We start from the raw sequence: 16,336 nt of genomic DNA, 5'->3' as shown, positions 1-16,336 counted from the left end.
TGAAGAGGGAAACCATAAGTGTCAAGACTCATGGACAGAATAATACCATGATTAATGTCTCTTGGCTTTTAGAGGGCAAGTTTCACATCAGTCATCTTTGTATCCCAAGAGCCATGCATGGACATTGGCGCTTAGGACAAGTGCAGTCAGGATAATTTCTAGAATCTTTCTGTGCTTTTCCATAATTATTCTTTTCCCTTTTCTTATGCTGAAGACGCTTTGCTTTTTGCTTGGTGTTTGTTTGTAAGCATGGACTCTAGAAAATAATTAGGGGTCTAGAGTCAATGCTTCTGGTTCCTCTTAAAAGGAAACACATTTCAAAGATCCCTACATACTGTATTTCTGCTATACTTTGAGCTTCTATCTCTCTGGTGCTGCTATTGTAGTTTTGTCATTTGTCTGTTCAGCTCTGCCTTCTTGCAGAAATTTTCAAAGCTAGACAGTTCTATCAACACCCCTGCTTCCTGTTAAATAAATATCTAAGATGTTATTTTCTGGCAGATTACTTGATAATGTGAGATCAGATGCACTGTGATTTTCAGCAATGGGAGGTTTGATTTTAATATGACATACAGAAGGGCTCAGGCTTCAACTGACTCTTCCTGGTGGTGCACTGCCAGCTAAGTTGGGCTCATCTGACTCCCTCCCAGCATGCTACCTACACATGCTCAGCAGTCATTAACATTAAGAATAGTTACACACATAGCAGCACAGCCTTGGAGTATAAACCTATCACTAGGAGTCCAGGAGTGGAGAATGCACAATAATGAATATGACTTCAACTTGATTTTATTTTGCCATCATTTCTGAAATGGTCCCTTATCAGCAACCTAAAGCTTCCTTTGATGGGCAGGGTGTGTCTGCATGACTCCCCTTCCAAACACTGGGCCCTAGTCTGTACCATGTGCATGCATTTCCAACCCCAAATACCATCATTATAACAATTATTTTGGTGCATATCCAAGGCTAATCTCATTTGTGCCACAGACTGTATTCCAACTCAGTGCTGTGAGGAGCGTGATGTATTAAATATAAATGTTCAAATATATTAGTAAAGTAGTAGTCATAAGTTTGGTAGTAAGTTTTTGTTGGATCATTGAACACAACTGTTTGCAGTCTCACTATTTGAATGTCCACTTTGTATGCTTAATTTTGTAACTTGAACAACTATTTCTAAGATGGCAGTATGTAATCTATTAACGTGATTTCTTACTGTTTTTTTTAATTCTATATTACTTGTACCCTTTTACTGGTTTTTTTGTTTTTTTCTTTAAATAAAATTTTAAAAAACGTATGATGTAGCATAACAGAAACTAAGGAAATCTTTTCAGAAATTCTGCTCCTTTCTTTATGATATAGAAGCAACCTAATTTCTCCTTGATAAGATCGATCACACCCTCTACTGCAGAGATTTCTTTGTTTGCCTATTAAGTTACCAGCATTAAGTCAAAAATAATCTCAGGTATTATTCTCAACTTTTAGTTCAGTGAATCTCTCTCTCTCTCTCTCTCTCTCTCTCTCTCTCTCTCTCTCTCTCTCTCTCTCTCTCCTTTCTTCCCTCCCTCCTTATATTTTTTATTTTTGTATAATTGATAGGAAATTATTATCCCAGCCTGGGCTGGTTTATCTCTCAGTTCCAAAGTCTAGAAGTGGGTAATTTGAGTCTCTATTACCAATCCCAATTTTCTAGGAAGTAAAATTGACTAGATTATCTCAAACAAGTCTCTAGAGAAGAAAACTGGTGTACAAAGGAGGTACATTAAACCAGAATCTTCAACAGATATGGTGACATTTGAGAATCTACTTTAAATTCAAACATTTAGTCTTGCAGAAATGGAATACATTTCATAGAGATCCTAAAATAAAGAATTGAGTTTTAGTATTAAGAGTGGTATTGGAAAGGTGATTTCTGCTTTCTAGTGAGTCCCAGTGGACTTCCTATATTTCATAAGTACAATTTCAACAGATATGGGATGATTTTGAACTGCAAAGAAATGAAATCTCTAGAGAAAAGAGGTGGTATTCTAGAATGAGGGGAGTATGCTTTATTTTACTGTAAGTTCTGAGTAAAGTTCAGTGGTCAGAACAGGTCTGTTGCGTGGCTTCCTTTTGTCAAATACATTGATAGAAGGATATTTGTCTTACATTTATCTTTCCAATTTCTAACAGTACAGGACAGTTGCCATGTACTTGTAAAATCTGGCTTGAGTAAGTGGTCACATGGGATAATAGAAACAGGATTGAATTAAGGCATTTTGTTCCAGCCAGCCCTAATTTGGCAACTAGTCAGCTGCATGATCTTCATTAGCCTGCTTAAGATTTATAGACCACCATATCTTCAGAGTTCCTCCAAAACTGAGAAAATGGCCCAGAAAGCATGGTTAATCACAGTTAGATATGGGATACAACCTTTTATGACTCCTATTCTTATATCTTCAGCTTACACCTGATTCGGTACATCCTGTAACCTTAATGATAAGCACAGCCAAGACTAGCTGAAGTAGTGAATGTGATTTCTGAATAAACAGTAAATGTAACCTGGGTAATGCTGCAGTTGATTTAGATCAATAACAATGCAGTAATACTGAGTGTTTGTGAAGCAAATGTTTCTTTAAAGAGCACAGAATTTTGTTCAATATCTTATTTTTTATAAATATTTGGTTTTTATTGCAAATATTATGAAAGTAGTAATATAAAACCTTTACTCAAGACTAACAGAGTGAGGATGAATTTTACCAATTTATCAAATAATGATACTGATTCTCTGAGGCATGCAAGGACAAACATGAGACATATTTTAGGTCTCCAAAAATGTGGGGTGAGAATGGTTACTGGACAGCAATACACAAAATATCTGCTCACACTACCACTCAGAAATGAAGATGTGTAATTTATACTAGGCTGTTTTTTTATTTAAATAAATAGAGTAATTCCTCAAGATACACATGAAAATCACAACATATGTGCTCTGAAAAAAATCCAAACTTTCCTCTTGGCTATAATCAGATCCAAAACTATGTCTGCCCAGCATCTTTGCTATTATTGAAAACAATCAGAATAAGGCAGCCCCACAGTCTGTTTCAAGAATATAGCTTCAAGTTAAAAAATATTCACTCACTAGTCCTTTCCTTGTCTTAAGCCAGAGCTGGTAAAACTATTAGGTATCAGACTTTTCATGAAAAGTGCTCTGAAATATGTAAAGTGCTATTTGAATGTAATCTTGGTAATATTTAGACAGATGTGGCCAATAACCTCATCTGGGTTAGAGTCATAAGGCATTAGACATACAGGGTGACAGAGATGAGGAAGGCCTAACCCAGATCTATTGAAAAAAACTCAAAAGGTACATTTTTTGGAAATCAGCCAAGGACCTGGGAAGGAAAAAAAAAGGAAAGTTTTCCGAGAACACTCCATTACAGTGGTAACTGAGGAATGCGCTGAAACATTAGATGGACGTTTCAATCTGCTCCAGGATAAGAAGGAAACTGAAGCAATAGAACAAACATTAGTTAGGATGACTTGACTGAGCTGACACATGACACCTGGATATAAGCAGGCCTTGTGATAATCCCAAATATATACAGATATAAAACCACAAATGATTTTAGTATTACGAAACTGAATCAGTGACCACAAACCAAGATGTACTTTTTCATATGTGATAGTCTAACCACGTTCTGGGCCTCATCCATACATTTAAACATAATCAGCATTCATTGCAAAGTAAAGGAATTTTTCATAATGTTAGGTTAAAGACAGAGATCATCAAGGTACTAAAAAAAGTTTCAATAAACATTAAACAATGAACAGAGAAGAAAGTCATCATTGTAATGACAATGATAAAACTCAGAACTGTAAAAACATTCTTATAGGTTAATTTCATAACTTTTGAAATGAAATAACAAATTTTAATAAACATACATGAGCCAGATAGTCAACTTCACAGTGAGTTTAAATTTCAGGGATAGAAGAAACTGAAATTTCTGATCAAAAGAGAGTTGTTAGATAAAAAGAATGATAATGTGCCTTTCTTACTTTAGCTTTTTTTCCTGCAAATTTCTCTTTATCACTATAAGAAGAATCTACTTTACTGTAGGCCCCCAAACTTTTCTTGGCTCAATGACCATTCTTTATTTTTTTTTCAGGAAACAAGTTATTGTCCTGGCATGATCAATAGCCTTCCCTTGAGAAATACAACATACAGTTGAATAGATTATTCCTTCCCATTCCCACCCATTCAGGCTATGAGAATTCCACGGTCATAATTATGAATCATTTCCTACAATTCCAAAGAAGTATGGTCTGCAGTCCTTAAGCCAAATAAATCTCTTTTCTTTGTAGTCTGTTTGTGGTTATTTCATAACCTCTTGATGAGAGGTTGGGTAAGCTGATCTAGTTATTCAATTCCAAAGGAAAGAGATCAGGAAAATATGACAGGCTACATCATCTGCCAGTGATTTCCAAAATTAATAAAAGGTGAAACCAAGTTAGTGGTAATGAGTTTTTATAACCAACCAGAAACTTTCATTTCTGCATCCAGCCAGCATTTGCTTATACGATGGGAATGTTTTTATTGGGTACTCTGTTGGTTCCTCTGATGAATCATCATCTATGGATTTGGGTGTTTTTTTTTCTAAATGTAACAATGTGAAGCCTGTCTCACAGATCAGTGTCACATAGGTCCACTGATCTCTTCTGAAAAACAGTATTAAATTTTCTAACAAAAGATTTCTCTGTGACTGCAATGGTACTGTTTTACTGCCATGCAGAACTCCAGTCTTCTTTACATCCTTGCTTTCTGTATTTGTGAAATATAAGCACATAAATACACACTATGCTGAGAATTTTACATATATTTTCTAATGGATCTCTTCCCATAGCCCTATGAGCTAAGCACTATTCTCTTTTACAATTAGAATTTAGTGAAACAGTATGCCACACTATCTTAATTACTTTTCTCTCTTTTCTGAGCAATATACCTGATGCCCAAAATGAAGGAAGTAAAGGTTTATTTAGCTTAGTTTGTGGAAGTTTCACTCCATACTCAGCTGGCTCCAAGGCAATCTGGTTGTGAGTTTCAAAAGGCTTGAGTGGAGTGGATCCTGGGAAGATGGCAGATAGATAGATAGCATGGTATAAAGCCTCTCTGAGAAAAATAACTCAGATGCTGGAATTTAACACCACGGAGAAGACCAGATGAAAGGAGAGGGATTCTCATGACCCAGGAAGAAACTGAGGTAAAAGAAAAAGAAAGAAAGAAAAAAAGGAAAAATATGGACGAAAGGCTGGGCCCCAATGCACTCTCACTGGAGCCGGTCCGCGCTGTGCTGGGCGCACCTTGGACTCAGATGACTCATGGTCATGCTGAAGTCGCCATAGCACAGAAATCATGGGTTGGTGAGCCAAAGCCCTTGGCGGGAGGATGCGGTGCAATGGAGAGCAAAACCAATGTGGAGAGCTGCACTAACCCATGGTGAGTGCTAGGAACTGGGTTCCACAGTGGGGTGACTGGCTGGACAATTTATTGGAGTAGGGCAGGGCAGGCTTAACCTGGAACTGCAATGGTATCAGTCAACCACCTGTGGCCCAAAGAGGACTGGTGGGGTCTGCTGGGGCTGGGTCACACCCCTGGTCAGGACCTTATAGGCAGGGACAAAGCTGTCCCGAACCTGTGAGTTTGCATGATACAGACTAACAGGATGAAGGAACTTGCTGGTTGACTGGCTCTTCTGGTTTCTTTCAGCCAGATGTGTGGTGGAGGTCTCAGGCCCTATCCACACTGCTTATGTTTTTTCTGAAGTGTGCTGGATAGGGGATTGCTGCCCTCTCCAGTTTACTGTTGATCTATGATCAGCCCACATTGTCCCTGTGTACACTTCACAGATCAACAGTATTACTTATACTATCTTACTATGACTGATCTTATTTGAATCAAGTTTGTTAGATCACTGTTTTGTCTTGACTGATTTTATTCGAATTTGGTATGCTTGATAATATCAAGTCTAAGTAAGAGTAGAGGCAACTACTCTGAAGATGACAAGATGCAATAAGATACCCATTCTGGTTTGATTATTAACTGCTTTTGAAGTCCTATAATGTTTCTAATGTTTTGTTTTTATTAATATTACTATGTAGTGTTATGTTCAATTATATTATGCCTGATGATGTAGACAATTCTATTGAAAATCACAAGAGACATCATAGTAACCACTATAGATTACTTAGTATTGTGGTTTAATATGTCTTTTTCATTTCATGTTGTTCTAGGAATTTGTTTTGTTGTCTTGTTTTGATTTGTTTTCCCCTCTAATACAGAAAGGATAGGTATACATGTAGAGATTCATGCATGTGTAGAACTTCTAAACAGTTTATGAGATTTTACTGTTGGAATTTCTATCAGCCTTTTGATTATATAATGCATGATGTAATGAACAGATACTTTGAAGAAAAAGAGACACTACGATATCCAGTGCTAATTCTGTAGCATCGTGATGTAAAATCTAGCAATACTATTATTCTTTGTCCAGAGTGGTATTAGTCTGTTTTCTTTTGTTTAATTCCACATACATAAAGATATGGATAGATATTTTGAAGAGATCAAGAGACATTATGACAGCCATTATTGACTTCCCTATTGTCTCGTCTTGAAGACTTAAAATGCCTACATCATCCTGTTCTGATTAGTTTAGTACTATTTTGTTTGATTTGAATTCACTGTGGGTGAAGATGTGGAAAATTATTTGGAAGAAAATAAGAGACAATATGATAGATAGTGAAGACCTCTGGTGGTTTTGCTTTGAAATCTGTCTTTCTTAAATTGTTTTCTTATGATCTATTTAGTTATGTTGAATTTTACCCTCTTTAAAATTAAAAAAAAGGCTTAAGTGACTCCACACACACAGAACTTCTGGTGGTTGTAGCTCCTATGGCTTCTTTCTTGGGCTGGCTTTACCCCTCCTTGCAGGTTTCCTTAGATGAATCACATTCCTGATTTTTCTAAATTTCTGGGTTCTCCACTGCACCTTTTATTTCACATGCACAGCTTCACACACTGCTTTCTCAGGGGCACACTCTCAGGCCTTCTGAAATCAGGGTAGAAGCTTTGTTAGTCCCAGAACATCGTGCTCCGTATGCACCTAAAACCAGTGTCACTTGGATGATGCCGAGGTCTGCTGTCAGTTGGAGAAATAACCAGAGTTTACTCTTTTTTGGTCATAGAAGTAGAGTTCCTGGACCATTGAGCACTCTGAACCTGATTATGAGAAACAAATTCTCTAGGGTGCCACCATTCAGGAATCCAGTGCCCCCTCCCATTTTGGAACCTCATGTGGCCTCCACCACCATCCTGGAATATGGTGTCCTGTGGCTTTCTCTTTAAAGAAAAGTCTTTCACTTCTGCAATTTTGAGATTGCAAAGGGTAGAAACACTCCACTTCTTAAGATGCCCCAGGTCATCTTTTCTAAAGTCTTTGGTTCCTACTCAGCAATTGAGATCTCATCTCTATCTTAGAGTCCACAGCTTTAGTGGACTTCCTTTCTGACCAAACCCACAACATTTTAAGTAAGTATTCTGGATTCTTTGCTCTAGATTCACAACATAAATCTGGCTAAAAGACCCAAATAATAGCCATGTCACAGCCTCAACATTTGACGGCCTTAATATTTCTTTGGCCAGATTAATTATTCCATCAGCATCTATCTTAGTCTCAGGCAAAGTCTCTGGACATAAAAATTGCAGACAAACTTTTTACCAAGCCATAAAACAATGGTCTTAAATCCAACAGCCAATGCAGTTGTTTTTCCCAACAGAAACCTCCAGACCCTAAATTTTACTGTTGGAATTTCTATCAGCCTTTTCTTCTTCTGAACTCTGACCAGAAACTCCCATATGGAGTAGTCTAAGGTGTTCCATACTACTCTTTCAGATAACATTTCAGAACCTTTCCAAACTTTCCACAAGCCATTAACAAAGGTTCTTGAACCACATGATCAGGTATAGTCACAGCAATGACCCCACTCTATTGCTACAAAATTCTGTTATTTTTTCTCTTTGCTGAAAAAAATACCTAATGCCCAAAATGAAGAATGGAAAGGTTTATTTAGCTTACAGTTTGTGGAGGTTTCAGTCCATACTTAGCTGGCTCCAAGGTAGGATGACATAGCTGAAGGGCATCCCTTCATAGTGGCTGTGGCAGAATACAGAAATGCAACAAGGGCAAAAGTGGAAAAAGTAAGGACCAAGCCTTTTCCCTCCCTTATATTGTGTGCAGGCTATTTACCCCAGGACACTTACAGTACTCACACTGCCAATCCTAACACTAGACAATGAACCAATCACAAATTTCAGATTCAACTACTTTTGAAAGGTCCACCCCCATGACTGCATGAGGTTTGGGGGGATATCCAGGTAAAAACCATAATACACATCCAACATCCCAGAGCTAGCAAGTGTTGGAGCTGGATTTAAGCTGTTTTTTTAAAAGATGTTTTTAACTATCACACTTTTCAAATTGTCATTCTGAAATAGTTCATTCAGCTTCTCATTTATAGATGAAAACTTTAGACCAGGGAGTTAAAATCAACTTTCACAAGAGCCCAAGGCTTCTGAATTGTAGGCTAGAGTTTTATCTTTAATTAATATTGTATTCCTTGTGGTTGTTTAACTGTTGTGGTTCTTGTAAAAAGAGCATGTTCCTATCATAGAGTTTCCTAGTATATTATGAAAGACTGTTAACAGGTAATTAAGTAGAATTCCAATTATTCATCCACCATCTCCTTCACTTGCACTACAAAAAGGGTTTGACCACAGTAAAAGACCTATGTAGCTCTGTGATCCACTCAAGGAGAGTGTAGCAAAGTGTTCTGACAAATTTTTAGGGAGAAATGTGTTCCATTTCTTTCTGTTAAGTACTCTCTGAAAAATAAGTGTTGCTTTTCTTTAGTAAAAGAAAGCCTATTTGTTTGAGCCCAGTGGCTGCCTCTGAGCAATGCCAAATGGATGGTGAAAATCACTGACACATAAGCTTTTTGAATGGTTCCAAAGGCAACATGGTATCTCCAGAGAGGAATTGGTAAAGTGGTCATTTTCCTGCTGTCAGGAGAGAACTGTCAGAGGAGGGGTGTGTGTGTGTGTGTGTGTGTGCTCTGAGACAAGGAAGTGAAAAGAGAAAGGACAAGAACCATCTGAGGCAAAGGAAAACCATGTCTGCCATGTGTTTGCCTTCAGGGAAAGAAGAGTTTGTGATTCTTTCAGCATTTTTTTGAGAATTTTATTTTGGTATATAAAATCCCATAAATAAATGAGCAGAGTAGAGGATGTGGAGGCATAAATCAAGAATTAACTTTAAGAGGTGGAAATATTTACATCATGGAAGCAATGACTTCTTTCACACTTTTTTCTTATTTTTATTTTCTTAAAGAAGTGTATTTAGAATAAGTACATTATTTTTATAGACCAAACTGACTATATTCCTGTGCTAAAACACATATTTTATTCTGTCCTAAAACCACACACACACACACGTGTGTGCATGCATGCACACGTACAGAGTATTCAACACCCTCAGTAATCTAACTCACCATACCATGCTCAACTCCTCATCCTGCAGCACCACATGCCCCAGGCACCCTATATTCCAATGCAGAACTTTTTGCTGTTCCCTAAATGTCAAGACTTTTGAACTTCATCTGCTCATACTTTCTTGTCTGCCTTAAGATTTCCCTTCCCTTCCTCAAATTAGAAATGACCCACACATATTTCCAAGTCCACTTTAAGTACCGTGTCCATGTGTACACTTCTCCATCCCTACTATCCTCACTTCCATACCATTCACTCTCTTCAAAGATACATGAAGAGAGCCCAGATGGATGAGCTGTGAATGGCTGAGTGTGTCTGTCTCTCTAGCATATTCAACTCCGCTTCTACTCTGTATGTTTTAAGTTCCTTCAGAGCAAAGACTATCTATATATCCTGTATCCTACTGCACTCCATTTGCTTCTTAGTACCTAATAAATAGCAAGTCTTTCAGACTATAACTGAATTGACTGATTGATTGATTGATTGATTGATTAGTTGGCTGATTAAGTTCAATGAATGCATTTACATATCTTCTCTATAGCTAGAAAGATAAAAATATATTGAACTAATCCAATCTCCTGCCTGAAAGAAAACCTTAGAAATGCTTATTGCTATGTCCTTCCTTTTATGAGAACCAGTGAAAGCAAGTGAAACACACAACCATTTAAAATCTCCACCTTCAAGTTCAGCATCTATGCTGGTTATCTTTTATTTGTCTCTGTAGATTCACTCTCCATATTTTCTACCCTGCTTAATTCTGGAGGATTAAATGTTAGGAATTTCACTCAGACCTTTCTGTCCTTTAGCTTCTACTTAATGGGATTAACCAGTGAGAGACACTGACAAGACCTCAAAGGACAGGGGGAGAGATAAGTGACAATACCACCCCCACACTATACACCCTTGCTGGAGCACAGTTAGACATTGGCTGCAGTACTTCATCTAGGTTCACAACTCCAATCAAGCAGCCTTTCTTATATGATGTCTTCATTTTCTATTGCTGCTGTAACAAACTGATTCAAATGTGGAGGCTTCAAGCAACATAAATGTGTTGTCTGATAGTTTTGTAGGTCAGAAGTCAGATGTATCTCTTGATGAACTAAAATCAAATTGTTAGCAAAGCTACATTCCAACCTGGAGGCACTAAAGGAGACTCCACTTCCCTCTGAGTCCCAAAGGTTAGTGTGTTCCCACATGCCCTTTTCCCATAGCCTCTCCTCTATCTTCAAACCACCATCATCATCACAACATCATGTCTCTTTGACTCTTACTCTTTTTATCACATCTCTTTCTAATCATGTCAGGGAAAGGCTCTTTGTCTTTAAGAACTTACATAATTAGAATGGGCTCATCCAGATAATTCAGCATAATTCTCCCATTTTAAGGTCTTCAGCCTTAATTACTTCAGCAAAGTCCCTTTTGTCAGATAAGTAACGTCGTCACAGGTTCTGAGAACTCGGGGACCAATACACTCCATTATTCCAATACCAACTGGAATACCATAGTTCATTATCTATAAAACTATCATTCTTTCTATTGCATATTAGTTCAGCTCTAGTTAATTCTAGTAACACTGTTTTTTTATTTGGCCTATTGGGCCTACACGTGGCAATGGCTTCTTGATGCTAGCTCCCTATCTCCTGTCGAATCAATTCCCCAATGGTTCATCCCATACCTTTAACGTGATGCAGTTTCTTTGTTAAATCCTCCTCAGTGAATGCTTCGAACATGCCATGTAGTTCCTGCCAGGATACAGACTAATACCACAACATTCAAAAGCCTACCACTGGTAATAGTATGTGTCAGGAGCTCTGCCATAGTCCTAAGACATTTTTTTTCTGTTCAAACGTCCCTGGAGATCACATTAGACTATCACAATCCTTATCAGAGTAAAGTATGTGAATGAATTAGTACCAGTTCACCCACCACTTACTTTTCTTGCATGTCTCTGTGGGTGAAAAATTAAAATGGATTTTATTATTTAGAAAATATACATGAAGAGACAATTTATTTGGGAAAGTCAATAGCTGAGCAGCTCCATTTCTTCAGACATTATCAAAAGATCACTTAGTTCTTCCTTCAAAAGATAAGGCCCGACTGTGTCAGAGAACAAGGCAAGTGATATTTGAGATCATTCCCAAAACATCCTTTCCACCCAAGGATTTATTCTTCTTCTTTCTTCTGTAATACAGTTGGTTCAGGATTGAAAGCATCTGCTTGCTAACAAACAACCTTTGTTTGATTTCTAGCTCTCTGACTTGCATACATCATTTAACATCTCTGAAACTCAGTCTCCTGAATTCTTCGAAATAAGAAGATAGTGTTCACAGAGTTGATGAAGAATGAAATGGGCAAGACACAACCTCACATTGTGCCTACTGAATAGAAAGATCAATAAATTATTAATAATAGTATTATACTCTATCTCCTCATAATGGCCAAAATTAAGCATTCATCTCCGTAAATCCTCCCTAGACTCCTCCAGACTTCACAGATCTCCCTTTCCTTTAAATTATCGCAATCCTCATAAGTAGCAGGGTACATATTTAGCACTTAGTTGCAGTAGTGATCAGTTTCCTTCAGTGTGAGAGCCATGTCTTCTACTATCTAGTGATGGATGTAGAACAGACATTCAAACACACTTGTCAGTGTATGATCTTCCAGCTGGATTGCTATCACAAAAGTAGTAGTTCCTCAGTCTATCTTCTTGCTTTTTTTTTGCTTCATTTGTCATTAGGAAGACAAAGAAGTTAGCAAAATACCCATTTGTACATGGATGCAAAGCTCCTTCTTCCACTTGTAAAGCCATAGATATATCTCACAATTTTCTAAACCATGGAGAGTGTTCCTACTTTTAAACACTTTTCTGTAATATGAAGGCATATACCAGGATATGCACCCTAACTATATCTTTGGGGAAAGTAACATAATGTATAATCTTTGTGTTAATCAGAACCATCTAGACTAACCAGATCTCAGTTGCTTGAAAACTGAGATAAGTTTACAGGTGACTCTCTTCATGCAGTTATGCCACACCATCCTTTGTTAGCCCAAGCTGGTGCAAGTTTCTTCAGCCTCTAGCTGCACTGTCTAGAACATGCTGCCTTTTTAGTGGTAAAACAAAGAGTGCTGGAGTCCTCCATTGGCAAATATTTAAAACTCAAAGTAACATATCACTTCTGCTGACAACCCAATGGTCAGAACAAGTGTCACATTGGCCCTGCCCAAGGCAAAGGGGATGGAGTTTTATAATCCTTCAGTTGGTCTCATGGAGAGAAAAAACAGATTTAAGTGTGAATTGTGCCTCTACCATACTTCTTTAAGCCACTGTCCAACTGAATTTGTGTGATAACCTCTCCACCTCAGATACAAAGCCACTGAGGGCAGAAACTTGAATCAATTGACTTTAACTTCCACCCACAGCCCCACAGCACCTCTCTAGCACCATTTCTGGCACACTTTTCAAGCATATTTATCAAGTTCTTTATTTTTATTTTACAAATAGTTATCAAATGTTTATGTGCCTTGCATGATATTAGGCAACAGAAATACAGTCTGAATAAAAATATATACAAATCTTTAATCTCAAAACCCTAAATTAATCTCATAAAACCTAAATTTTTAGTGTGAGAGGAAAACAAACCAAAAAGGTATACAAGATGTATAATAAGGTGGATCTTGATGAGTTCTATAGAAGAAACAAAGCAAGGAAAAGGGTTTACAAATTATGTACGTGGCAGAAGTTAGGGAAAGATAATGGCTGTGAGACAAATAGAAAACAGACCTCACCAGGCAGCCCTGGACTTCTAGTGGTGACACACCTTAACAGAAAAAAGGATAAACTAAGATCAATCTTGGCACTCTCCAGGAAGATGTAGAGGCATCGGGCCGTGTGAAGGAAGATGGGTATTTGGAGCATCCTTTCCACTCCCGAAGAGACTGATGTGGAAGTCAAAAATTGGTTGGAGTTTCTCACTGTGCACTTCACTTGCCAGCAAAGCCTTGGAAACTAGCAAGACTGCATTTTAACCACAGCCCATGAGCAAAATTAATTGGCTGTCTCTGTCGTATATTTTCAGGCACTTCTTATATTTTCGTTTCCTTTTTTCACTCAAATAGAAAATCCTAATAGCATCTGTAGAGTCCATTAAAATGTCCTTCCTTAAAGCTATTAGCTGCTTTTCATGCAAACTCTTCACCCTAGTATGAAGTTTCTGCCTTATGGATTACTGGTAAAATAAAAAAGACTTTCCAAAAATCTGTGAATTAAAAGCCCCTGTGAAGAACACTCCTGCTGTGTTGATGCTTCTGTAATTTTTCTTTCAATGCTTTTACACTCTTCACCCCATCCAGATAATCATCTGGACTGTGAAGTTTAAGAATACTATGTGATATGAATCTTTTGTAGATTCAGCTTTCTATGACTTGTGGGTGATCTTTGCTCAGGTCCTAATAACTATAAATTTTTCGTTAAAAGAATAGATTGTCAGAACTTCTAACCCTTTTTATTAACACCTGTACTGCTTAAATCATTCCTCTGAGTCAGAGAAGAGGCAGCTGACTCAAGTCCTGTTCTCTGCACTCCAGTTAATGAAGTTTTTTGCCTATTCTTAAACTCACTTTCCACTTCCAAAAATCTTAGTTGATTACTTTACTCATTGATAAATAATTCTAATCGGTTCTATAGTAATCATATTTTTGTTAGTCTACTACCTTGGTGTTACAGATTAAGAACAGATGTCAGCTGGATTACACTGAGTGTAGATGCTCCACCTGAGAAAAGTTGCCAGCATAAATAAAGAGGTGAAGAAGGAGAAGGAAGGTGTTAAAACATTGCTACGTTGAGGCATTGAGGCATTGAGGCATTGTGGGTTCTCCTACGAGTTGCTGTTTGAGCTGTTGGTTCTCCTGGAGAAGCTCTGGTCCTCATATCGAGCATTGCTTCCTGGCTCCAGAGGGGAAAACGTGTGCCGCTTGTTCTCTAGGATGAACTCTTCACGCTGCTTCCTGGCATGTACCAGACTCTGATTGCTGTGGGAGGAGCTCGGGGCCTCAGTGTCGCTGATGATGGCTGTGGTGCCTTTCAGGACAGCTCTGGTCTTGTTGTGAGTGTGGCTTCTAGACTCCAGCGTAGAACCCTCAACTCACCAGCACAGCTCCATCACCCCACTGGTATGGACTTTCTGGCTTCCACCGCTGACCTTCGGGCCTTCCTGGCATGGATCCGTAAAAGAGACTGGTGTGAGTCGTTCTTGTGAGCTCTGGACCTTCAGTTGGACTCGTGGGAGGCATTGTCATGAGCTCTGGATTTTTATCTGGACTCATGTGAGACATTGCTATGGGATTTAGGCCTTGACTAAATATTCTATGTTTTTGGTGTTGCAGATATATTTCCTGCATTTTCTTGTTTTAACTCCTGGTGACCATTATAAAAATAATATTATAAAATCCACATCCTGATTCTAATTATTTTCTGCACAATCCCTGACTACAACACTTGGTATTATACTAAGCATCCTAGATATATAATCTTTTTAAAATTGTGGTTGAAAACTGGTAACAAAATGTAATTCGTAAGCCATTTTAAGTTTATCGCATAATAATATAACTACAGGCACATTGTTGTACAGAAGATCTCTAGGTGTTTTTCATTTTGCCACACTGAAATTCTATATTCACTGAATAATAACTCCATTTTCCTCATCTCAACCCTCTAGCAATATCCATACTACTTTAATGTTTCTAAGAGTCCAATTATTAAATTTAGCACATAGAAGAGAAGACTTCCAGTGTTTTTATTTTTGTGATTGGTTTATTTCTCTTAGTATAGTTTCTTCCTGGTTCATACATATTGAAGTGTATGACATTTTCCCTCTATTTTTAGGCTGAAAATACTCTGTAAGTATACATGTTCCTTACTCATTCATCTGCTGATGAACATTTAAGTTGTTTCTACCTCTTGTCCATTATCAACAATGCTGTAATCAATAATACTAAAATATCCCTTTGAAATTCTTCAAATATTTTTGATATGTAGATTGAATGTCAATTATCTAATGTTCAGGGAACCAAAAGTATTTTAGATTTTGAATTTTTTCTTATTTTGGAGTACCTGCATATACATAATGGGATATCCTGAGATATCCCAAAGTCTAAATATAACATTTATTTATGTTTTACATACATATGGTCTGAAAATAATTTTATATAATATTTTAATAAACTTTTCATTAAAAAAAGTTTTGCAACATGGAATTTTCTGCTTGTGGTGTCCACTGAGACTCAAAACATTTTAGACTTTTGGAGCATTTAGGATTTCAGATTTTCAGATAAGAGATACTCAACCTGTGTACCCAGAAGTGATATTACTATAAATATAAAGTTTTTGAGGAAAACAAATGTGGAACCAAGAAGATGAAAAGAAAGACCTTGTCTGGTTTCTGCCCCTAGGGGCTGCACACTTTAAGCAAAACATGACATCTTTCAGAGCAAAGTAGGACTTCTCTTATGAAAGGAAAAGAAAAATATTGCTACGTGTGTGTGTGTGTGTGTGTGTAATACTTTATCCACAATACAGTGGATATTGGATAAATAACTAATATGGTTTTCCTAATTCTTTTACTGAACATCTTCATTAGGTTTGATGTCCTCAAACTGTCTCCATCACTGATTATGTCAACAAATCATTAATTTCTTCTGCTATATTTAATTGCTCCTTTATTTCATTTACAGGAGTTCATTTCATCTCAACATTCTGGG

This window comes from Cavia porcellus, unplaced genomic scaffold (genome assembly GCF_034190915.1).
Source record: "Cavia porcellus strain 051 isolate PalLab524CR breed Dunkin Hartley unplaced genomic scaffold, mCavPor4.1 scaffold_1, whole genome shotgun sequence".
Classification (NCBI taxonomy): Eukaryota; Metazoa; Chordata; class Mammalia; order Rodentia; family Caviidae; genus Cavia; species Cavia porcellus.
This window is presented reverse-complemented; position numbering follows the sequence as displayed.